Genomic DNA, 27,194 nt, shown 5'->3' on the forward strand with positions numbered 1-27,194 from the left:
GTTAACAGCAGAATTAAAAAAAAAACTGCACCAATAATTTGCATTCAACTTTTTAGGGAAAATACAAGAAGAAACCTGTATTTTGGTGCCCTCTGGATAAAACGTTGTGGATATAGGAATTTATTTTCTCTTGCTTTCATTCACATTCACCATTTTAAATGACAAAATGACTTACTATGTGATACTATATATACTGTAACTACATATGAAATATATGATGCTGCATGTAGAAAGTAATTAAAAGCACATGTAGTTAACTGTAATGTGATCACCCCTTTTACAGTTATACACACTTGCACATGTGGCCTGTGTCTGTGTGTGTGTGTGTGTGTGTGTGTGTGTGTGTGTGTGTGTGTGTGTGTGTGTGTGTGTGTGTGTGTGTGTGTGTGTGTGTGTGTGTGTGTGTGTGTGTGTGTGTGTGTGTGTGTGTGTGTGTGTGTGTGTGTGTGTTGGGAGGGGCTGATAATCGATACACCCATACAATTACATGCACACATGCACGAGTGCAACATAGTCAATTGTATTGTAATCGCTCATTCACAGTTCGTTATAGAAAGTTCATAATAGAAAGCAATAGAAAAACTCCCCAAATAATCCACAAAGACAACATAATTAATGCAATTGCTCCTCTACAGATGCAGAGAGCAGATGAAGAATTGTAGAGACAGAAGTGACTATCTGTCATGTAAATAAGACTATTTAGTTTGATGAAATAATGAATGAATGAAATGTATTCATGGTTCATTGAGAGAACTGACAACTTGTATAGAACAGGTTAAAACTGAAGACAAGCAGTACATGATGTCCACAAGGGCCATGAGAAGAGAAATGATGGATGAGGACGTCAGAAGAGATAATAGAGCACAGATAAACTGACTGAATTAGTGCCTGCACGTAAACACACTGACAGCTGATACACAGATTATATCAGACTAACGCTCATTAGTGCAGACATCACCTGCTGTAGCCTCAGGCTAACACTCAAATACACACGGTCACGTATGTGCATGCACACATGCAAACACACACAGATGACCATCTCAATGACTCTTGGCTGAAGTGCAGGTGATAAGCATGTTCACTTTTTTAAATCTAAAATACTGTGAGGAAAACAATAATATATTTATATTTGGTCCCCCGCCGATTTTGTAAGTTTAGCCCCCTGCAATGAATTCAACGATTTGGTGCATTTGCAAACAGCTAAAATGATGTACAAAGCAAATTGTAACCTGCCACCCAAGAATGTACAACAATTCTTCTCAACAAAAGATAAATATAACCTTAGAGGAAAATCTAATTTAAAACATTTGTATGTGGAATTAAATTATAGAATGGATTAAGCCAGGGGTGTCCAAACTTTTTCCACCGAGGGCCGCACACTGAAAAATCAAAGCAAGCGGGGGCCATTTTGATATTTTTTATTTTAAAAACCAATACAATATATGTATAAAAAATATACATTTAGGCCTCCACTCAGGCTTAATCCCGGGGACCCCATAGGGTTTAGGTTAAAAAAATATATATAAAATGGGTCACTATTTAGTATTATTATTATTATTATTATTATTCAAAGTTTAAATCTCTATATCAACATTAGGTCTATCTGTCAATATAAAAAAAATGTTTTTAAGATTTAAGTTGTATGCCCTTTTTGTCGAAGAAAACCCTGTTTTTTTATGGAAAAAACACAAAATATGCAATATTTTCCCCCAATAAAAATTTAAAGTGGAACATTTCAGATTGTATAATAATTGGAGCTAAGAACAACACTGATTTTGATTTATTTTATTTTTTTTGAGCAATGACACTTAAAAATAAATAAGTCCCACTAAAATTATTGGGGATCCAAATGGTTCTGCTCAGTAAAGTGTAGGATTTAAAAAAAAAAAACTTTTAACACAATAGTCTCGAGATCAACTTCAGATCTATCCGTCAATTATAACTTTTATTGTTGTTTATTATGTTCCTTGTTGGTTCGTTTTAGGCCGTTCTTTAAAAAAAACAAAAAAACGTAGTTTTTGTATATGGCAAACACAAAATATGCAACATTTTCCCCAAAAAACATCTCAAAGTGGAATATTTAATGTGACGTAATTGGAGCCTTGAATAGGTTAATAATTCATAATAACATTGTTTTTGATTCATTATTATTTTTTAAAGAAAGAAACAGCCTGCATGGCAGTTTTGTGTTATTAGAGTCAACATAGCAACATTTTCTTGTCACCAGTTTGCTCTTTTATATCACTTTTTATGTTTTGAATTTTTTTAAATTGTATTTTTAGAATGTGCCGTGGGGCCGTTAAAAAATGACCTGCGGGCCGCAAATGGCCCCTGGGCCGCACTTTGGACACCCCTGGATTAAGCAAAGAAATCAAACAAAGCACCAATATGATTCAATTTCACAGACTGTTCAAACTACAAGTGTTCACAAAGTACACAGAACAAGAATCATGATGAATATCTTGAACCCTTTTTATTTTTATTGAGACAAAGATTATTTATGTATTTAATATTTGTGTACTTACTATGGTATACTCTCTGAGCTGTCACCTTATCGTGGTAGAGGAGTTTGCGTGTCCCAATGATCCTAGGGGCTATGTTGTCCAGGGGCTTCTATGTCCCCTGGTAGGGTCTCCCAAGACAAACAGGTCCTAGGTGAGGGATCAGACAAAAGAGCAGCTTGAAGACCTCTATGAAAAATAAAAACAAAGGTCCCAGATTTCCCTCACCCGGACGTGGGTCACCGGGGCCCCCCTCTGTAGCCAGACCCGGAGGTGGGGCATGATGGCGAGCGCCTGGTGGCCGGTGCTTGGTGAGTAAGCACAAACAACAGTCAGGACCCGGCTGTCCCCATGGGGCACAGCCCGCTGAGGCAACGTGGTTCCCCCCTCCAATGGGCTCCCCACCCATAACAGGGGCCATAGAGGTCGGGTGTGATGTGAGCTGGACTATAATACACTCGGACCTGGCGGAGAGAATGAGCACGTTCAGTGGAAGGCTCAGACTCCCAAAATGCAACACAGAACGACACAGGAAGTCCTTCATACCGACAGCCATTAGACCGTATAATGCATATGTTCCTTTTTGACTGTACTTAAATGTATAATAGACTGTATTTATGTTATTCACATGTGAATACTGCTGTATAATAGACTGTATTTATGTTATTCAAATGTGAATACTGCTGTATAATAGACTGTATTTATGTTATTCACATGTGAATAATGCTGTATAATAGACTGTATTTATGTTATTCACATGTGAATAATGCTGTATAATAGACTGTATTTATGTTATTCACATGTGAATAATGCTGTATAATAGACTGTATTTATATTATTCACATGTGAATACTGCTCTATTATAGACTGTATTTATGTTATTCACATGTGAATAATGCTGTATAATAGACTGTATTTATGTTATTCACATGTGAATAATGCTGTATAATAGACTGTATTTATATTATTCACACGTGAATAATGCTGTATAATAGGCTGTATTTATATTATTCACACGTGAATAATGCTGTATAATAGACTATATTTATATTATTCACCTGTGAATAATGCTCTATAATAGACTATAATTATATTATTCACATGTGAATAATGCTGTATAATAGACTATATTTATGTTATTCACATGTGAATAATGCTGTATAATAGACTGTATTTATGATATTCACATGTGAATAATGCTGTATAATAGACTGTATTTATATTATTCACATGTGAATACTGCTCTATTATAGACTGTATTTATGTTATTCACATGTGAATAATGCTGTATAATAGACTGTATTTATGTTATTCACATGTGAATAATGCTGTATAATAGACTGTATTTATGTTATTCACATGTGAATAAGGCTGTATAATAGACTGTATTTATATTATTCACATGTGAATACTGCTCTATTATAGACTGTATTTATGTTATTCACATGTGAATAATGCTGTATAATAGACTGTATTTATGTTATTCACATGTGAATAATGCTGTATAATAGACTGTATTTATATTATTCACACGTGAATAATGCTGTATAATAGGCTGTATTTATATTATTCACACGTGAATAATGCTGTATAATAGACTATATTCATATTATTCACCTGTGAATAATGCTCTATAATAGACTATAATTATATTATTCACATGTGAATAATGCTGTATAATAGACTATATTTATGTTATTCACATGTGAATAATGCTGTATAATAGACTGTATTTATGATATTCACATGTGAATAATGCTGTATAATAGACTGTATTTATATTATTCACATGTGAATACTGCTCTATTATAGACTGTATTTATGTTATTCACATGTGAATAATGCTGTATAATAGACTGTATTTGTTATTCACATGTGAATAATGCTGTATAATAGACTGTATTTATATTATTCACATGTGAATAATGCTGTATAATAGACTGTATTTATGTTATTCACATTTGAATAATGCTGTATAATAGACTGTATTTATATTATTCACACGTGAATAATGCTGTATAATAGACTGTATTTATATTATTCACATGTGAATAATGCTCTATAATAGACTATATTTATATTATTCACATGTGAATAATGCTTTATAATAGACTGTATAAATGTTATTCACATGTGGATAATGCTGTATAATAGACTGTATTTATATTATTCACATGTGAATAATGCTGTGTAATAGACTGTATTTAAATTATTCACATGTGAACAATGCTGTATAATAGACTGTATTTATATTATTCACATGTGAATAATACTGTATAATAGACTGTATTTATATTATTCACCTGTAAATAATGCTGTATAATAGACTGTATTTATATTATTCACCTGTAAATAATACTGTATAATAGACTATTTATATTATTCACATGTGAATAATACTGTATAATAGACTGTATTTATATTATTCACCTGTGAATAATGCTGTATAATAGACAGGTATTTTTACATGTGAATAATATAAATACAAAGTGTTTATTGTCTATTGTAGGCAAACTGTGGTGCTGAATTTCCCCCAGGGATCAACAAAGTACTTTCTATTCTATTCTATTCTAATTATATGTAAAGTACTCTGAGAGGGATTTGTGGTAGAAAATGGATGGATGGATATTTCTCTGAAAACAAACCCCGCCCACTCTGCTTTGTTTCTGGTCTGAGCTGCTGTGACTTAGATTACTGTAATAACACTCAAAAAGCGCAGATTTCAACCATTGAAATACTTTCTATAGTTCAAGACTTACAATCATTTAAAAACAGCACTGCACCTCATAATGGCGGCTACAGTTTTGATGTTAAAGGTCTAAAAAAATTCTGTAGAAAGTCCGGCGGGCCGGATTGAAAATCTTAATGGGCCACATTTTGCACAGCCCTGTATTAGCCCACGGCCTACCATGTTTACTTTTTGTAAATGACTTGACTAAAATTGAAGAACAGATCAACCCTGTGTGCTTATTGGAGGACATTTACCTGTTAACTGGCCGTCTAGTTGTGCACAAATGTATCAGAGATTTTAAATATAAGCCAATATCAGAACCAGAATCAGAATCAGAAGAGTTTTTATTGCCATTGTTTGAGAACGGGTTCACAAACTAGAATTTTTTCTTGGTGCAATCGTGCAACATAAAACACATATAAAACAGAATACGTAATAAAATGAGCTGTAACTGAGCCTGATGGCCGAGGGGAAAAAACTGTTCAGGTGGCGGGAGGTGTGGGTCTGGATGGACCGTAGTCTCCTGCCTGAGGGGAGAGGGGAGAATAGTTTGTGTCCAGGGTGTGAAGAGTCAGCTGTGATCCAACCCACAAGCCTCCTAGTCCTGGTGGAGATTCTTGATACACACGATACTTGTTTTATTGCGATATCGAACCGATATCAGATGTCAATATCGGCTCTCGACGCTCCTACTAAACCCAAGAGTATCCGAGAGAGCCAAAGGTCATCATAATATGTAGGTAATAGTGATTTTTTAATGGAACTGTACAAGCATATAATACACATTTACACACACATAGTGTACACACATGTAGTGTACACACACGTAGTGTACACACACATAGTGTACACACACATGCACACCTAGTTGTCTTCAGAGTAGCTAATAAAATGCTTTTTTATGAGGCTCAGGTGACTGAGGCCCATGATCCTGAGTAGAGGAGACAGCGGGCCAATAGAAGGCCACCCAGCTTTTATGTCCTGTCTGGATAATCAACCTAGCAGCTTGACACACACACACACGCACAGTCACACACACACACACACACACACATACACAACATACACTACCAGTCAGTTCTGAGATGACAGAGGAAAGAAATCTAATACAAGCAATATTGTCCAACAAATTGAGTTCATTGGACAAGTTGATCTGGCCTACAGAAGAGGAACATCAATCTGTTTCATCCACTGAAGTATGTTAAAGTCCTCAGTTCATGGAATAACTGCTTTAGTGTTTCCCCAACTATTATATAAGAAGGTCTAGTGTATTTATTTTCATTTCAGTTCCCTGGATACGGCGTCAGATCACAACAGAAGCAGTTTAAGCATGTAGAACAGGTGTAAACCGTAGGGCGCATTAAAGGGGTCATACTATTTTTTTTTTTTCTAAATGTAAAACACTTCCTTGTGGTCTACATAACATGTAATGGTGGTTCTTTGGTCAAAATGTTGCATAGATTATGTTTTACAGATCATCTTCAAGCCGCCTTCTGACAGTCGATTTGTAGACGGTCTTATTTACGTGGCTCACCTTCGACAGCGTCTTCTCCCCGTCATCTTTGTTGTAGCGGTGTAGCGTGCAAGGACGGGAGTGGAAGAAGTGTCAAAAGACGGAGCTAACTGTTTTAATGACATTCAGGCTTTACTTAAACCAATAACGGAGCCGCATCTCCTCATCCGTCGGAAATGTGTCCTGTGAAAAACCGTCCGACCGGAACTCTCTAATAACTAAAGTTCCTTGGGTGAATAATGTGAACTCACTACACCGGTATGTTTTAGCGCTTTTAATGGCGAGTTTACTGACAGATATAAGTAAGAACTTTACATTACTTTATATTAGAAATGGCAACAGTGGAGGATGAATGTCACATAACAAGAAGATAGAGAAAAAGAAGAAGCTTATCGACCACGGGGTCGGCACGGACTACAAAGGAGGATGTGCGCATATTTTCATGACTTATGCAGATCCCAAATACATATCTGCAGGTACCTGAAGGTAAGGAAAGTTGCTTTTGCATAATATTGCGAAACAAAACGGCAGATAATATGTCTTACGTTATACACACACCATAATAATAGTCGTATGTTGAAGCACGGTACAATCCATCAGGCAGTGTGGCTTCATAGCTTACCAAAGTCGTACAAAACATTTTGATGGATTTTTGAGCGCCGTGTGTAATGTTCTATATTTTCAATGGAACATATAAAATGTTTGTTTTGTTTACTTGAGTCATACACGTATCTCTTATGTGTGAGTGCCATCTACTGGTCACACTTATCATTTCACCATGTACCAAATAAAATAGCTTCGATGTCAGTAAGCACAACCAGAATTCTTCCATACATTATAAGGCGCACTGTTGACTTTTTAGAAAATTTAAGGATTTTAAGTGTGCCTTATAGTCCGGAAAATACGCTACATATGATTTGTACTTCTGTATATTTTAGTTTTTATTGTGTTATTTACTGTTATTCTTGTGATAGCTATTATGAATGATTCTTGATAATATCTTTAGTTAATAATAAAAAAGAAACAAAGAATGAAGTAGTTGAAAGCTGCAATAACTGCTTTGTAAATATTGGAACAAGTCTGGAAAAAAATGTATTCCAGATCATTTGTGTCAATTGAAAACTTGAATGATTACTACATGAATGACAGTTGAGAGAAAAAAAATAGCTTCGAGGTCGGTCAACACAACCAAAATTATTCCTTACATTAGGCGCACCGGGTTATAAGGCGCACTGTCGTGTTTTGAGAAAATTAAAGGATTCTAAGTGCGCCTTATAGTCTGAAAAATATAGTACAATGTTCTTATATCCAAGTAACTACTTAGTAAAACTTACAAGTATTTACTTACTTACTTAAGAGCATTTTGAGATACTGTCGGCTAATTGTTGTGCTTTAAATTGCAAGCAACATTTGAGTGGGGACGGCGTGGCGCGGTTGGGAGAGTGGCCGTGCCAGCGACCTGAGAGTTCCTGGTTCGATCCCCACCTTCTACCAACCTCGTCACGTCCGTTGTGTCCTTGAGCAAGACACTTCACCCTTGCTCTTGATGGGTCGTGGTCAGGGCCTTGCATGGCAGCTCCCGCCATCAGTGTGTGAATGTGTGTGTGAATGGGTGAATGTGGAAATAGTGTCAAAGCGCTTTGAGTACCTTGAAGGTAGAAAAGCGCCATACGAGTATAACCCATTTGCCACTTACCATTTACCATTTACAAGACTAGTTGTGAGACCCCTAAGATCGTCCCAAAATATCTGGTCTTACTTGCTCGCATTAGCTTATAGCTACGGAGAGACAAAACTTTGTGGTCCAACCACAGGAAGAAAGAGAGTGAGTGTGAAGGACAATGCTGAGAAGAAGAAGAAGAATTGTGTCTTAGGTCTCTTGGACGTCACTCCTCTGCAAAAACTGAAATCTAACTAAGATTAAATATCTCAATTATCTCAATCGTGAATTGATTAACGTGGACCCGACTTAAACAAGTTGAAAAACGTATTCGGGTGTTACCATTTAGTGGTCAATTGTACGGAATATGTACTGTACCGTGCAATCCACTAATAAAAGTCTCAATCAATCAAAAAATGATATTTGCTTATTTTCTGTCTGATAAGATAATTCTTTAAGTAAGCAGATTTTATGTTGGAGTGTTTTACTTGTTTTAAGGGTTTTGGTCCTAAATGATCTCAGTAAGATATTACAGCTTGTTGCTGAGATTTGATGACCTGTATTGAGTAAAACATGCTTGAAACTAGAATATCAACTGTTGCAAAGCTGTGTCATCAACACTCACAAGTATAAAACTACTTTTTTATAAAGTAATAGTTTCTTGTTTCAAGCATGAAAAAAAAAAATCATGACTTTGACACAATTGTGTCTCATATTAAAACAGATGACAGCCAAATGGACTTTGCTGTTTTACTTTCAATGAAACAATAGAAAATACGTACTCATATAGTAGTACAGTTGTTATTAGTGAGAATATACTTATTTTAAGGTATTTTTGGGTTCATTGAGGTTAGCTAATTTTTCTTGTTTTGGAAAGTCTTGACAAGCCGAATTGTCTTGTTCTATTGGCAGACAATTTTGCTTAGTTCAAATAAAGTACCCCCTAATTTTTTTTTCCTTGTTTTTGAACACTGACTTTTTGCAGTGTTGTGGTTGGGAGGGTAACTCCTTCGGGCAGGGGTGTCCAAACTTTTTCCACTGAGGGCCGCACACTGAAATATCAACGCAAGCCGGGGCCATTTTTATATATATTTTTTTTAAACAATACAATATATATATAAAAAAAATATACATTTTGGCCTCCACTCAGGCTTGATCCTGGGGACCCCAAAGGGTTTAGGTAAAAAAAACATTAAAAATGTGTCATTATTTAGTATTATTATTATTATTATTCAAGGTCTAAATCTCCAGATCAACATTAGGTCTATCCGTCAATATAAAGTGTTTTTTCAAGATTTAAGTTGTATGCTCTTTTTGTCAAAGAAAACCCAGTTTTTTTAAGGTGGAATATTTTAGATTATATAAAAATTGGAGTTCATAGCATAACTCATAACAACATTAATTCATTATTATTTTTAGACACTTAAAAAAAAAAGTCCCACTAAAATTATTGGGGATCCAAAAGGGTCATGCTCAATAAAGTATTAAAAAATAAATCATCCTTTTTTTTTTTTACTTTTAACACAATAGTCTCAAGATCAACTTCAGATCTATCCGTCAATTATAACTTTTGTTGTTGTTTATGTTTTTTGTTTGTTCGTTTTAGGCCCTTTAAATAAAACAGCTTAGTTTTTTATATGGCAGACACAAAATATTTTCCCCAAAAAATATTCCAAAGTGGAATATTTAATGTGACGTAATTGGAGCCTTGAATAGGTCAATAATTCATAATGACATTGATTTTTATTCATTATTATTTTTTAAAGAAAGAAACAGCCTGCATGGCAGCTTTGTGTTATTAGAGTAAACATTGCAACATGTTCTTGTTACATTTCACCTGTTTGCTCTTTTATACCACTTTTTATGTTTTTTGTTTTTTTTAATCGTATTTTTAGAATGTGCCGCGGGGCCGTTAAAAAATTACCTGCGGGCCGCAAATGGCCCCCGGGCCGCACTTTGGACACCACTGCCTTAGGGCGATTGCTGCTTCCAGGTGGTGGTGCCGACCCCGAGAGGGACAAGCAGTGGAAAAAGGATTGATGTTAAAATTGTGGTGTTTTGGGGGGCAGGGGGGGGTGCCAAACAACGATTACATCGATTGCCATTCTTTGATTCAGATACAAGCGTGTTGAGTTACAAGTGTGCCGATGGTGCACAGCGGCTGTTGGTGTGATCCCAGGATGCAGAGAAAGCAAACAACGTGCAAGCAGAATGTCGTTTAATTAGTTACCAGACAGAAGATAAATTGAGCCGGTACTCAGAAAACTACAGAACACTATGGCATACACTCGATGTGATCCAGCACTGAAGGAGGCAACATGGTGGAACTACATACGCAGGACTAATTACCTATGTGGAACAGGTGTGCAGGTCTGACAATGAACATAAAGTGAAGTTGCTGCAAAACACAAAATAGGGGAAATACTACCAGAAAAAGAGCACCAGGACACGAAAATGATACCAAACATAGGAAAATAGAGAACAAAGTCCAATATGTCATGTGGGATTATAACAACATGCTCTGTAAATGAACCAATTAAACTTCTAAATTGATGTATTGCAATACTTCAGTCTTATCTTTATATTATTGATATGCCCTGATGTCAAATTTATAATCTGCTCTCTGTATCGCATGTGGAGGAGCGACTGAGTTCGATACATGACATGTGTTTATCTTGACATTGTGGATTATTTTGGGGGTCTTTGTGTTGCTTTCTGTTGTGAAAATATGTAAAGTAGAGGACCGATGTCAATAGAGATGTCCATGCCTCATGCGAGCGTGTTGTGCATGTGTGCGCGTTTGTGGGTCGCACACACACGCACACACACACACGCGCGCACACAAACACACACAGCAAAAAATCAGTGTTCAAAAACAAAAACAAAAAATAAAAAAATTAGGGGTATTTCATTTGAACTAAGCAAAATTATCTGCCAATAGAACAAGAAAATTTGGCTTGTCAAGACTTTCCAAAACAAGTAAAATTAGCTAACCTCAATTAACACAAAAATACCTTAAAATAAGTATATTCTCACTAATAACAAGTGCACTTTTCTTGGTAGAAAAAAAAAGAGACCTTTTTGCTCAATATGTTGAAAAATATTCTTAAATGAAGTAAATGCTAGTGCCATTATCTTGACATAACGATATGCGCTCAGCATTACATTTCTTGAAACCATCAAATTTATACTAAAAACTAGTTAATTTTCTTAATGGAAAGGCAACAAGGCAACCGCTTGTTACTCTCAGGGTCTCCTAGTCGCTCAGGCAAATCATATGGTCTAAAGATGCACTTTTCCATGGATAACATGACATCATCGCACCAAGTGCGTGCCCTTTCAGTCAATTAGTGCGCATATAAACAGCCCGGCCCCCGGCCAAATCATTTTTTATTGTAATTTTGAAGAATTTATCTGAATGTGCATGAACTATTTCTGTTCAAATGTTAAATGTTTAAATATTAACTGTCAGTTTACTGTAGTGTGCCAACTGTACTACTATATGAGTACTTATGTTCTATTGTTTCATTGAAAATAAAACAGCAAAGTCCATTTGGCTGTCATCTGTTTTAATTATGAGACACAAAGGTGTCAAAATCATGATTTTTTTTTCATGCTTGAAATAAGAAATTATTACTTTAAAAAAGTAGTTTTATACTTGTGAGTGTTGATGACACAGCTTTGCAACAGTTGATATTCTAGATTCAAGCATGTTTTACTCAATATAGGTCATCCAATCTCAGCAACAAGCTGTAATATCCTACTGAGATCATTTAGGACCGAAACACTTAAAACAAGTAAAACACTAACATAAAATCTGCTTAGTGAGAAGAATTATCTTATCAGACAGAAAATAAGCAAATATCACCCTCATTTGAGATATTTAATCTTACTTAGATTTCAGTTTTTGCAGTGCACACACACACACACACACACACACACACACACACACACACACACACATGCACACACACAATTACACGTTTTTTATTTTACTGAAATCCTGTCCTAAAATGTAGTGTACAATGAAATTACATTCGATTTTCAGTTTTTGGGGGGATTTGAAACATTCAAGCAAACATTTTTCTTGCTTCCATTCTTATGAATGCTTCATTGTTTAAATATAAATGTATAAAACAGGTCTAACCATCTTGTGTGACTATCACCACCAGAGGTTTCTAGGGTGAAAAAGCAAAGGCTTATTCTAACCATTTTTATGGCCAAATTCCAGCTCATATATCAGTCACACAACTAATCAACTAGACTGTTGGTGCGCACGTTTGTGTGCGTGTGTGTGTGAGTGTGTGTGTGTGTGTGTGTGTGTGTGTGTGTACATGTGCAATAGTAGTTGCAGAGTTTCCTGCTGAGAGGAGATTAAAAAACCCCACTGCTTTCATCTAAATGTGTTTCTTTACAGGCTGAAGTGTGTGTGTGTGTGTGTGTGTGTGTGTGTGTGTGTGTGTGTGTGTGTGTGTGTGTGTGTGTGTGTGTGTGTGTGTGTGTGTGTGTGTGTGTGTGTGTGTGTGTGTGTGTGTGTGTGTGTGTGTGTGTGTGTGTGTGTGTGTGTGTGTGTGTGTGTGGTACACAACTGACCCTGGAATGTACAGGGTGTCCCTAAAGTCTGGACATACACTATACAGTAAATGTATAATATACATACATAATACATATTTTCATATAATTTTAATAATTCATCATAAATAAAAATGCATTAAATACACTATTTAGCATTTATTAAAACCGGATCATAGTTTAGTTACGTTAAACATCTGTGAATGCGCCATTAATGCTGAAATGTACATACAGGTTTTGGAGCAACATATGTTGCCATCCAAGCAACGTTACCATGGACGCCCCTGCTTATTTCAGCAAGACAATGCCAAGCCACGTGTTACATCAACGTGGCTTCATAGTAAAAGAGTGTGGGTACTAAACTGGCCTGCCTGTAGTCCAGACCTGTCTCCCATTGAAAATGTGTGGCACATTATGAAGCCTAAAATAGCACAACGGAGACCCCGGACTGTTGAACAACTTAAGCTGTACATCAAGCAAGAATGGGAAAGAATTCCACCTGAGAAGATTCAAAAATGTGTCTCCTCAGTTACCAAACATTTACTGAGTGTTGTTAAAAGGAAAGGCCATGTAACACAGTGGTGAACATGCCCTTTCCCAACTACTTTGGCACGTGTTGCAGCCATGAAATTCTAAGTTAATTATTATTTGCCAAAAAAAAAAAACGTTTATGAGTTTGAACATCAAATATGTTGTCTTTGTAGTGCAATCACTTGAATATGGGTTGAAAAGGATTTGCAAATCATTATATTCCTTTTATATTTACATCTAACACAATTTCCCAACTCATATGGAAACAGGGTTTGTAGATGATTTTATCCATCCATTTACTACCGCTTGTCCCGTTTGGGGTAGAGGATTTTAAATAATGATATTGATGCTGTCTTGAAATCATGTGATCTAAAACTTTAGTATGGGGAACATATTCTAAGTAACAAACACTTAATTGAGTTATTTGGACACTAGGGGAACATATAAGGGTTAGGGTTACTAATAAGCAATAATTCTGAGGTTATTGAGGGAAGACTCTGAGTTTATGGCTTACTGGTTGTATAATAAGGCCATGCAGAATAAAGAATTAATAAGTACTTAATGAATAATTAAGAGCCAATATGTTACTAATTTGCATGTTAATAAGCAAATAATTAATGGTGTATATGTTACCTATAATAAAGTGTGACCAAAACGATTTATTATTGCTGTGTACTGACGAACGGAACATGCATGTAATATTTTTACTCTGCACTAATTTCATTGGTATATAAGTTTTTGTGTCAAAATACGTCTGTTTGAAGTTTCTGTCCACTGTGCTGGACTCATGTTGCTTATTTAAAGTGTTTTCTCTGGTGACATTCTGACACTTACTAAACAGGTATGTTTTTATTTTATTACATACTTTTAAATATTGACATATTTTAGCTCCTACACCTTTACTTTTTACTGTATGCTTGTTGGTGTAAACCAGGGGTGTCAAACTCATTTTAGCTCAGGGGCCGCATGGAGGGAAATCTGTGCACACGCGGGCCGGACTATTAAAATCATGGCATTAAAACAAAAAAAAATAAAGACAACTTCAGATTGTTTTCTTTGTCTTACTTTGGTCAAAAATTTTACAAAGACATTCTGAAAATATTACAATAAAAATATAGTAAAGTTTCGATCCATGAAGGAAAGAAGAAAGTGAATGAATGTTTATAACTGAATAAATTTACATATGCATAATTGTTTTTAAATTTTGTATAATTTTTTTTGATGAATTAAGTAACGTTTATGACAACCTTTTTCCAAAACACAATAAAGAATGTGAGATATAACAGGATAATGCATACATTTATCATTTGTTTTCAAAACGCTTACAAAAAAGTGGGACCCCAAAAATTTACTGTGGGACCCCATTTTAATGACTTGATGGGGTTCCCCGGACCCCATTTTGAAAATTCCTAGCGCCAACACTGATGGAGTATTGGTGCGTGCAAAACAGCAGCAGGCGGCTGTGGCCTGCGGGCCGATTCTAATACTAATCAAATATCAACCCGGGGGCCGTAGATCATTCATTCGCGGACCAGATCCGACCCGCGGGCCTTGACTTTGAGACTTAGGGACTCCTTTGCCTGTGAATAAAGTAGTAAAGACGGCAGAATTGTCCTTCCCCGGAGAGAACTGCCAGAGAGAACTGGTTTCCAACTGGTTTCCACTTGCATGATCTAGGTCTGTTCCTCTTATTTCTAAAAAGCCAAACACGATCAGATTAAGGTGTTTTCATGTGTAGTAGGAATCTACTTTCGAGACAATTTTTTAAAGGAATAAGGCTAATTTGGGGCGGCATAGCTCGGTTGGTAGAGTGGCCGTGCCAGCAACTTGAGGGTTCCAGGTTCGATTCTCGCTTCCGCCATCCTAGTCACTGCCGTTCTGTCCTTGGACAAGACACTTTACCCACCTGCTCCCAGTGCCACCCACACTGGTTTAAATGTAACTTAGATATCGGGTTTCACTATGTAAAAGCGCTTTGAGTCACTAGAGAAAAGCGCTATATAAATATAATTCACTAATATAATGCATGAAAACGCAATGACTGTCATTGTTTCAATGACTTTTAACGAATATATCTTATTTAGTTCAATTCAAAGTACATGTTGCATGTCTGCGAAGGTCATGTTTCCCAGGATGCAAAGGACAGCAGGAAGCAGCTGGCAGGTAAGACTGCTTATTTAATTGTTGCTTGCACAAGGCACAAAAGCATTAGCCAGCGTGAAGCTAACTGGAACTCAAATTGTCGCCATCGGCCAACAACAACAAGATCTAGAGATAGCAAGGAAGACGCGTCATTTTTGTGTAGAGCGAACAAAATCTCACCAGGACAGGCTGGGTGACATGGACGTATAGAAGGGAGGGATTAGTGCCAGCAGCAGGTGGAGACACTAATCAACAAACAGAAACGGGTGCGTGAGATCAGGCACTACTAGCAACAAAATCGTAAACAAAGGAGGACTACGAGTGCTGGCAACATAAATATACACTAACCTGAGAAGAATAACAAAACAAACAAATTAAAGCTGCAAGCAGCGATGGACGGGACCGACTTTGACGGCACATAAAATCCAAACCGGAGCAGTAATTAAAACTCTTTCGTCAACTTTTAATCAGAAGGGTTCAATCTCTCTCCTGTGCTAGTTTGAAGCCGACACGACAAAAGCGCTCAGAGGAGATAATGTTTGAAAAAAAGGTGATCGGTTTTTACAAAACCTTTGTTTTGAAGGGGGAATTGCAAACTTCCTGTTGATTTTTGCTGGGGGTTGTCAGTATATGAAATGTAGGTCTAAGTGAGACCTACATAGAGGTTTGTGTTTCATGTCTCTAAGACATTCTTACTGGAAGTTACAGGCAGTTTTGTCTGAGTTTTCTTCCTAGGAGCAGTTGTGTCTGTGTTTTCTTCCTAGGGGGCGCTAGAGCGCAATTTTGAGTTTTGGGGTTGGGTTTTTTATTAGATCGCAATTTTTGCCAGTCCTGATGTGTGTGTCCAGTTTGGTGAGTTTTGAAGCATGTTAAGGGGGTCAAATTACAGCTCAAAGAGGCAAAAGTGACTGTTTTTACTAAACTTTTGTTTTGAAGGGGGAATTGCCAACTTCCTGTTGTTTTTTTCTGAAGGATGAGAAATCAGACCTACATAGAGGTTTTTGTTTCATGTCTCTACGACATTCCTACCGGAAGTTACAAGCAGTTTTGTCTGTGTTTTTTCCTAGGGGGCGCTAGAGCGCAATTTTGAGTTTTGGGGTTTGGTTTTTTTTATTAGATCGCAATTTTCGCCAGTCCTGATGTGTGTGTCAAATATGGTGAGTTTTGAAGCATGTTAATGGGGTCAAATTACAGCTCAAAGAGGCGGCGGTATAATAATAAAGATAAAACCTTACAAATACAATAGGGTCCTCTGTCCCAAAGGGACATTGTGGCAGGGTCCTCTGTCCCAAAGGGACATTGCGGTCCCTAAAAATGAATTATGTGTTATACTTGGTCTGTGTTATATTCAACATCATTTGACCTTAATTGGCTCTGGTTCGTATGGAGTATAAGGTTGAAGAAAACAAAGATACATCTTAAAATATCTCCATCCTTGTTTCTCATGCCCTGTTCCTCTGTTGGATAGTCAATTGGGGAGGCTTTTGATAAAAGTCGGAAAGGAATGTTGCATCAGTCATAGAAAATATGTCCTCCCTCACACAGAAAAAGAGGCCAAAGACTATTTAAAAAAAAAAAAAACTAAAAAAAATTCTCGATGAATTAAAAAAAATAGATAAGAGAGTTGGTGTGGACAAGACAGTAGAAAAGATAAGAGCAGATCAAATGAAACAGCCTCTGTGTGATGCATAGAAGCATTCCGGCAAGTGTCAGCAAAAGTCAACCAAGTTTGTGTAATTGTACAATTCCACACGAAGCATAACGTTTTGTAAAGTAATACAGCACAACACATCCCCATTATGTTGTACATGGCTTAGGGCGGGGGTTCAGCAACCAGCGGCTCTTTAGCTCCGACCTAGTGGCTCCCTGGAGTTCTTTCAAAAATGCATACACATTTTTGTTTTAATATGGTTTCTTTAGGACAAACATGACACAAACCTTCCTAACTGTTAGAAATCCCACTGTTTATGTTAAACATGCTTTACTGATGAGAGTATTTGGTGAGCGCCGTTTTGTCCTAATTTCAGCGGTCTTTGAACTCGCCGTAGTTTGATTACAACTACGCTTTTCTGCTCTGCCCCCCTCTCCTTCGTGGAGGGCGGGGGCCACAGAATCGTAGACCACAGATGATGCGCTAGCTGTCCAAAGTCGGGACCTAGGGTGGACCACTCATCTGTACATGAGTTGGGGATGTCTCCGCGCTGCTGACTTGTCTCCACTCAAGATGATCTCCTGCTGGCCCCACTATGGACTGGACTCTCATACTACTATGTTAGATCCACTATGGACTGGACTCTCATACTACTATGTTAGATCCACTATGGACTGGACTCTCATACTACTATGTTAGATCCACTATGGACTGGACTCTCACATTATAATGTTAGATACACTATGGACTGGACTCTCACACTACTATGTTAGATCCACCATGGACTGGACTCTCACATTATAATGTTAGATCCACTATGGACTGGACTCTCACACTACTATGTTAGATCAACTGTGGACTGGACTCTCACACTACTATGTTAGATCCACTATGGACTGGACTTTCACACTATTATGTTAGATCCACTATGGACTGGACTTTCACATTATAATGTCAGATCCACTATGGACAGGACTCTCACATTATAATGTTAGATCCACTATGGACTGGACTCTCACACTACTATATTAGATCAACTGTGGACTGGACTCTCACACTACTATGTTAGGTCCACTATGGACTGGACTTTCACATTATAATGTCAGATCCACTATGGACTGGACTCTCACATTATAATGTTAGATCCACTATTGACTGGACTCTCACACTACTATGTTAGATCAACTGTGGACTGGACTCTCACACTACTATGTTAGGTCCACTATGGACTGGACTTTCACATTATAATGTCAGATCCACTATGGACTGGACTCTCACATTATAATGTTAGATCCACTATTGACTGGACTCTCACACTACTATGTTAGATCAACTGTGGACTGGACTCTCACACTACTATGTTAGATCCACTATGGACTGGACTTTCACATTATAATGTCAGATCCACTATGGACTGGACTCTCACATTATAATGTTAGATCCACTATGGAATGGACTCTCACAATATTATGCTAGATTCACTCGACGTCCATTGCACCGGTCCCCTCCAAGGTTTCTCATTGTCATCCCATTGGGTTGAGTTTTTTCTTGCCCTGATGTGGGATCTGAGCCGAGGATGTCGTTGTGGCTTGTGCAGCCCTTTGAGACACTCATGATTTATGGCTATATAAGTCAACTTTGATTCATTGATTTATGATACAAATACAACTTTCTACGACGCTGCCACAGAAAGACGTGTTTTTTGCCACTCCTCCTTTGTCTCATTTTGTCCACCAAACTTTTTATGCTGTGCATGAATGCCCAAAGGTGAGCTTTGTTGATGTTATTGACTTGTGTGTAGCGCTCACCACCATATTTGATCAGTGCATGATTGCAAGCTAATCGATGCTAACATGCAATCTAGACTAGCTGTATGTACATATTGCATCAATATGCCACGTTTGTAGGTATATTTGAGCTCATTTAATTTCCTTGATTGATGTCCTCTGTGTATTTAATTTATATTTGCATGTCTTATATTGACTGCATTTCTGATAGTTGTTTGTGTGCCATGTTGTTCCAGACCACAGCAAACGTTACCCAGCTTGTAAAGATTGTAATAAATCCATTAGAAGAAGGCAGCCTGCCGTTTCCTTTAACTTGGACACACACATCCATACCTTTGGTCGTTATATGCCAGGAGTTATCTCACCCTCTGAGAAGCATCTGTTATACTAATGTTTTCCAATGTTGTAAAAATGTGTAGATTACAGTCAACATTTCTGTCAACAAAGATTTTGATAGAAGGCTAATATAGACACTTACGTCATGTGTTTCCTTCGTTATAACACTTATATAAGGCTTTTATTTATTAGAGGATCCAGACAGATTTTTCTTTGGTCCAATATGGCTCTTTCAACATTTAGGGTTGCCGACCCCTAGTTTAGGGCCCTACGGTCCAGAAAATACGGTAGTATTGTTGTATTTAGTTGGGTTTATTGCTGTCTACTGCAAGGGAATACATATTGAAAATCAACAAATTATTATATGTAAATTCAGACATAAAGAAGAGTGTTATGAAAATGCTTTTATATTAACAAAAATGTGCTCCTTCCCTCGATGTACTGTTAAGCACTGCTGAATGCAAGGGAAAGATTCAGAAGTCAGTAACCACTTACAGCTGTATAAGATACAACTAATTTGGGGGCAGCATTGGCTTAATCCACGAGGCTTTTCCGCGGCTTGGACAATGGCAGCTTGCACATTTGCATTCCTCGACAAAGCAAAATATAAAAAGTGCCAAGGCTCAAAGCTGCCAACTGGCTCAGGGGCATGCCAGGTTTTGAATCATAGAGCAGAATGACAATTTGCCCGCAGGGATATTAAAAACTGGTACGACCATGAGCACATGAACACGGATATATTCAAAACGATCTCTATGCATGGTGTTGAAAAATATTAGACTGAAGCCTCAGAAGCCTAAAAAAGCAAGCCCATCTGACTTTGTGGAAATGTAATGCCTCTGAAACGTCCCTCCCACATGGATTACATTAAGGTATACATTAAGGACCATCTGTAAGAGAATGTTCACACCTGCTTGTAATAAAATACTTAGCTCACTTGGGGGGGAACTGTGACTTTCTACACTGCTGGGGTGCTTAAAAGATGCCTTTTTTATTATTATTATTACATTTGATTGCCTATTTTTGGAAGGTATACTAAAGTTACTTTTATTAACAATATTAGGAATCATAATCACTATTTATTACATGTTCTTTTTTTTACATATGTAACAGAGTCCAGCCAGTTTGGCGTCACTCCCCAACGACTTCTACAGTGTGTTGGCTGCCGAGTGAGCCAGCCCGGATTTTTAGCTCGGTGGTCAGCACGCTCGCCTCTCATGTGGACGACCAGGGTTTGAGTCCTCGTGTAGAATGGGATAAAGACAGGGGGCCGAATCAACTGGGTTACACATATAATATTTAAAACCCCTAACTAGGGTTGTACGGTATACCGTTATTAGTATATTACCGCGATACTAATGAATCATATTCGGTACTATACCGCCTCTGAAAAGTACAGGTCCGCCACATCCCTGCGCCCCCGTCGTCGTCACGCCATGACATTGCTGGTTTACGAGCAGACGAGCATGTTCGGCAGTGCACAATCATGGAGTACTTACAAGCAGACACAGTGTGTAGACAGAAAAGGGAGAACGGAAAATATGCAGATATTAACAGTAAATGAACAAGTAGATTAATAATTCATTTCCTACCACTTGTCCCTAATAATGTTGACAAAATAATAGAATGATAAATGACACAATATGTTACTGCATATGTCTAATGACTAATTAGGAGCCTTTGTTTGCTTACTTACTACTAAAAGACAAGTTGTCTTGTATGTTCACTATTGTATGTTGTATGTTCACAATAAGAAACATACAAGCCAATAATGCAATTTTTTGTGGTCCCCTTTATTTAGAAAAGTACTGAAAGGTATCGAAAAAATGTTGGTACCAGTACCTGTACCAAAATATTGGTATCGGGACATTTTTTTTACTCATCCTCCCCCAGCGTTTACCTTTTTCCCATCTTTTACGGGGCGCCTCATGGCGACCCATCAGCGTTCCTGTTCTGTAACCCTGCACACTGTTTGTTTGTCTAATCTAGAACGGGTTGGTGCTGAAAACAAAGTTTCGTTGTACTTGTGCAATGACAATAAAGACCTACCTACCCATTCCCCATCAAATGTGAAGTAAAGCAAGGTTGTGTAGTAGCACTTTGGCATCTTCTTCTCCTTGCTGCTGTCATATGCATTCAGCCAGTCAGAAGATGGCAAATATCTCCACACCAGAAGTCATTGAAACTTCTTTAACCTTTCATGTCTCCAAACAAAAACACAGTTGTGGAAAGTACTAATTAGACCAGGGGTGTCCAAATTGCGGCCCGGGGGCCATTTGCGGCCCGCAGCTAATTGTTTACCGGCCCGCCACACATTCTGCAAAAATTGCAAAATTGATAATATTGCAAAAATTTAAAAAAACATTTAAAAAAAAGTGGAACGAGGTGAAATCTAACAAGAAAAAGTTGCAATGTTGACACAAAGCTGCCATGCAGGCTGTTTTTTTTCTTTTGTCTTTGTTTATTTTTCTTTTTTTTTGCTATTGCTAAAAAAAAAAAAGACTAAAAATCTATGTTATAATGAATTATTACTTAAAAAATATCACTTTAAAATGTTTTATGTGGAAAAAATATGGCATATATTGTGTGGTTGCCATATAAAAACATCAGAGTTTTATTTGACAAAAGAGCATAAAACAAACAAAATAATAGTTCAAACGTAAAATCGACAGATATATCTGAAGTTGATCTCGTAACTTAAGTGTTGAAATTGGGGCTTGGTCGGGGGTGGGGGTGGTTGGGGGCGGGGGGCGTGGTTGGGGGCGTGGTTATTTACAGCTAGAATTCACCAACTGGAGTATTTCATATATAAATTCATATATATATATATATATACATATATATATATATATATATATGTATGAAATACTTGACTTTCAGTGAATTCCAGCTATATATATATATATATATATATATATATATATATATATATATATATATATATATATATATATATATATATATATATATATATATATATATATATATTTATTTTATTTACATATAAATAAAATAAATACTTGAATTTCAGTGTTCCGGTGGCTATCCATTAGATGGCAGTATTGTCCTGTTTAACTTCTCCGTTCATGATGAGTATATCATTTCGGCCACCGTGTTCAATGGAGAAGTCTGTTCTACAAAATTTACAGGCAACATACACCTTCCCCTTCGAACTGTCCTGGATGAACTGAAATTCTTGTTTCCATTCGTTTTGGAACTTGCAAGCGTATTTCTTCATCTTGCTCGTCGACGGCGTCGCCATGTCTGTAACTTCCTCGTTCTTCTGCTTCGTCTCCTTGTTGTGTGCGCAGTTGTGCACTCTACTCTCTAAAAGCCCTAGATGTTATGACGTCATTGGGCAGGCAAGCTGTTTATATTGTGGGAAAGCGGACGTGAGAACCGGCTGTCCCCACTCAGTCTCAGGTCTGCATTGAGCTGGAGGGGGCGTGGCCTCCAGCTCCGGCTGAATACCGGGACTTTGTCGGGAGAAAATCTCTGCCGGGAGGTTGTCGGGAGAGGCGCTGAATACCGGGATTCTCTTGCTAAAAACGGGAGGGTTGGCAAGTATGCTTTATGGTCCTCGGTAGCCCTAAAGGTTAAAAAAAAAAAATCCATATATTTTGTTAAGGTTTGAAAATGAAAAGTATCAAAATGGCCCCCGCATGCTTAAATTTTTCCGTGTGCGGCCTTCAGTGGAAAAAGTTTGCTTGGAGCGTATTTATTAATACAAAGGAATGATGTGTGTAACTAATCCAAATATGTGTGTTGAGACTATGTGAAACGATTTTATGTTGAGTGTTACCGGGAGGTGTTGGTGGTGCGTGTTGAGACAGGTGCGGAAGTCCAGAAAGGGCGAGACAGGCTCGGAGGTCCGGGGACAGGCGAAAGCTCGAAATCCTGGAAAGGCAGCAGGGAGTCCCGAGGGGACCCGGGGAGACGAGACACACTGCTCGAAACCAGGGAATGACGCGGAGCTGCTGGATGACGACACAGGACAAGACACGATGAGCACAAAGGAGGGGAAACACAAAGAGCGAGGAAGCACATAGGCGAGGAAAGCTGGAGACGTGTGAGGCTTACTGTACAGGTACAAGTAGCTATGTTCTGGCACTGGAACGCAGGACGCGCTGGCTTATGAAGGGAGTGGAGTCCTCGTCAGCGTCAGGTGGAGGCGCGGCCGCAGCAGGAGAGGAGCGCCCGTGGGCGTGTCCAGTGGTGCGCTCAGAGGAGCGCACAGCTGAATGTGCGGCAGCAGGAGCTTGAGCCGTAACAGTTTTTTAACAAAAATGTGCGCTGCACTGTGCGCCCAGTTCACCACCAGTCCGGCTGCAGCAAGCAGCTGCAATCAATCGCCAGCAATCTACGCGCCTGTCGCTGATGGGAAGACCTGCCTACTTTATGCCAGTGCAAACCTGCATCCTGGGCCAGAACGTAGCGACCTGTCATGTACAGTAAGCCTATGCTCTCTCTATGTTTTCTCCCCCCCGCCGTGTTTCACTTGTCTCGTGTCTTCCTTGTCGTCATGCAGCAGCAATTCTTCCGTTCCCGCGTCACGAGCTGTGTGTCTCGTCTCCCCGTATTCCCTCTGGCTCTCTGGCTGCTTCTTGGATCTCGACCTCCCGCCTGGACACGGACCTTCGAGCCTGCCTTTCCCCTCCGACACTTCTGCCTCTCGCTCAACACTCCCGGTAACACACAACAGTTAATTCACACACATAGTCGCACACCATACACTTTTGGTTTCATCACACTCCATTCCCTTGTTTATTATAGTATTTTGTTATTTATATATACACTACCGTTCAAAAGTTTGGGGTCACATTGGAATGTCCTTATTTTTGAAGGAAAAGCGCTGTACTTTTCAATGAAGATAACTTTAAACTAGTCTTAACTTTAAAGAAATACACTCTATACATTGCTAATGTGGTAAATGACTATTGTAGCTGCAAATGTCTGGTTTTTGGTGCAATATCTACATAGGTGTATAGAGGCCCATTTCCAGCAACTATCACTCCAGTGTTCTAATGGTACAATGTGTTTGCTCATTGGCTCAGAAGGCTAATTGATGATTAGAAAACCCTTGTGCAATCATGTTCACACATCTGAAAACAGTTTAGCTCGTTACAGAAGCTACAAAACTGACCTTCCTTTGAGCAGATTGAGTTTCTGGAGCATCACATTTGTTGGGTCAATTAAACGCTCAAAATGGCCAGAAAAAGAGAACTTTCATCTGAAACTCGACAGTCTATTCTTGTTCTTAGAAATGAAGGCTATTCCACAAAATTGTTTGGGTGACCCCAAACTTTTGAACGGTAGTATATATATATATATATATATATATATATATATATATATATATATATATATTTACAGTATATATATATATATATATATATATATACCATATATATACATATACATATATATATATATATATATATATATATATATATATATATATATATATATATATATATATATATATATATATATATATATATAAATAAACATAGAGTTAAAACGACGTCCCACCTGTCTGTGCCGTCTTCTTCCCCTGTACAAACCTTAACACAATGTTAACTTAAAAAAAAAAAAATACAACTTCAGCCACCATTTCAGCATTAGTACAGTTCAAAAGTACCGATTTGGGACAAGTATTGGTTAAAATCTCAACAATACCTGTCCCTAGTTACAATTTCATTATGTCACTAGTATTTGTCCACCAAATGGCGCAACTTTCTCCCATTCAAAGCATGCAGCGGAAATTTCTCACCTTTACTACTTACTACTGAAATGATGTGCCTCTATTGATACTAGCATGTATATATATAGTTTTTTAAAAGTCTGTTTCCACTTTTTTTCCCCCTGAAAAAAAAAGATAGACAAACATATGTTAAGGTGTGAAAAACTACATGGAAAATACGAAAGTACCCCTACTAATAATCCAAGAAGTCATTTTTTCCCTGCAAATTGGACGTGTCCTTTTAAAATAATATTTAACTGGAAAATTATATTAGGTTCGGGTTACACATCTACCAAAGTGACCCCTGCCTAACCTTCTTATTAATATCAGCTGACATAAGGACAGACTATTTGGCTGCTTTAATTGCCTTTTCAAACACTTTGTTGTCCAGTCAGATTTTGTGGCTGGATGAAGGTGACACACAGACAAACTGGCAGCACAATTACAATAATAACACAAAATCTACTACCGCTCTTTTATGCATGTGCATGTGTGTGCATGTGTGTGTGCATGTGTGTGTGTGTGTGCGCAGCTTTAAACTATTAAACAGGGTTTTTCTTCTTGAGACCCTGACCTGAGTGGTGTCGCCACACACACGCACACATACACACACGGACACACACATCCTGTGTTTGGTGTTCCTGTGTTAAGCAAAAGCGAGAACAGTCCATCCATTGGCAGTGATTTTAAAACCTAACTTCCTGGCTTTAATTAGCAGATATATTTGTTCATCATCAACTGCGTACGTTACATGATGATTTCATTACTTGTTTGCAGAGGTGGGTGGAGTCGGCAAAAATTGCACTCAAGTAAGAGTACCATTACTTTAGAGTAATACGGCTCAAGTAAAAGTAAAAAGTAGTCACCCAAATAACTTGAGTAGAAGTACTTAGGTATTCCGTGACAAAACTACTCAAGTATTGAGCAACTTGTGAGTAACTTCTGATTTATTTAGTAGCTATTTCTTAATGGTTCTTGGGCTACAACTGGAGTTGATGTGCATGTGTGTGTGTTGTTGTATTTCCACTCTTCTTGAGACATCAACAAGAAAAATGACCTTCCATATGAGGAAGAAGTGAACAAGTTAGGACATAAATCATGGTCCCAATACAGAAAACCATTGCATCTAGTAGAGAATGTCTCATTTGCACCCCTGGTGGTGAAATATATCAAAATTAGGGTGGTCCCAAAAAGAAGGGATTTTTCAAATTGACTGTGTGTCGGTTTTAAAAGCGCTCCCTTCTCTGGTCAACATATGAAATAACAAGTGTGTGTAAAAAATTTAAGTGGTCCCCCTCTGGCCAACATATGAAATAACAAGTGTGTGTAAAAATTTGAAGCGCTCCCCCAATGCCAAAATTAATCAAACAAAAACAAAAGAACATGTATGTAGAGACATACTGTAATAACTTGAAGTAAATAATGAAGATAAAAAAACAATTACAAACAACAAAAATTTTACAAAAAAAAAAAAATTACGAAAACCTTACCTTTTTCCATATTTGCATTGTATGTATATTTTATTAATGTTGTAAATACAAATCTTTATAGATCTAGAAAGGGTAGTTCCAAAGAGGTAGCATTAAAAACCATTAGTTTTTTGTAGTTGGAAGTGGAATTCTTGTAGGCTTAAATGGGAACATTTCTACTGACAAAAGAGATACAGCTCATGATATTAATGTTACTTTTCCTAGTTTGTATATAAACATTGAAATGTTGTGCTGCCTTGTCGGATGTCATGTCACACATTTCCATGCACTAAATTAGTCTGATTTGTCAAATTATTCCGTTTTTTTCTATCATGTGAATTTTTATTTTCCATGCTCTGTCATGTGATGTACTATTTATTATGTTTGTCTACTGACTAATGAAACATGCACATATTATTTTTTACTCTGTATTGATCCTATTGTGTATATTAAAAATGTTTTGTGTCAAAAACATTAATTAAGAGGTTTGTCCACTAGTTCTCTCTCTGGCGCCGTGTCACGTAATTAAAGTTTCTTCTTCGAAAACATTCTGACACC

At 37.6% G+C, this 27,194-nt stretch overlaps 1 protein-coding gene across 2 annotated transcripts in view; it reads left to right on the plus strand.

The window, feature by feature from the left end:
* The window catches only part of hand2 (heart and neural crest derivatives expressed 2), a 129,507-nt gene that overhangs the window by 29,196 nt on the left and 73,117 nt on the right, over positions 1-27,194 (plus strand). The gene's annotated exons all lie outside the window — the stretch shown is intronic.

This window comes from Entelurus aequoreus, linkage group LG22 (assembly GCF_033978785.1).
Source record: "Entelurus aequoreus isolate RoL-2023_Sb linkage group LG22, RoL_Eaeq_v1.1, whole genome shotgun sequence".
Taxonomy (NCBI): domain Eukaryota; kingdom Metazoa; phylum Chordata; class Actinopteri; order Syngnathiformes; family Syngnathidae; genus Entelurus; species Entelurus aequoreus.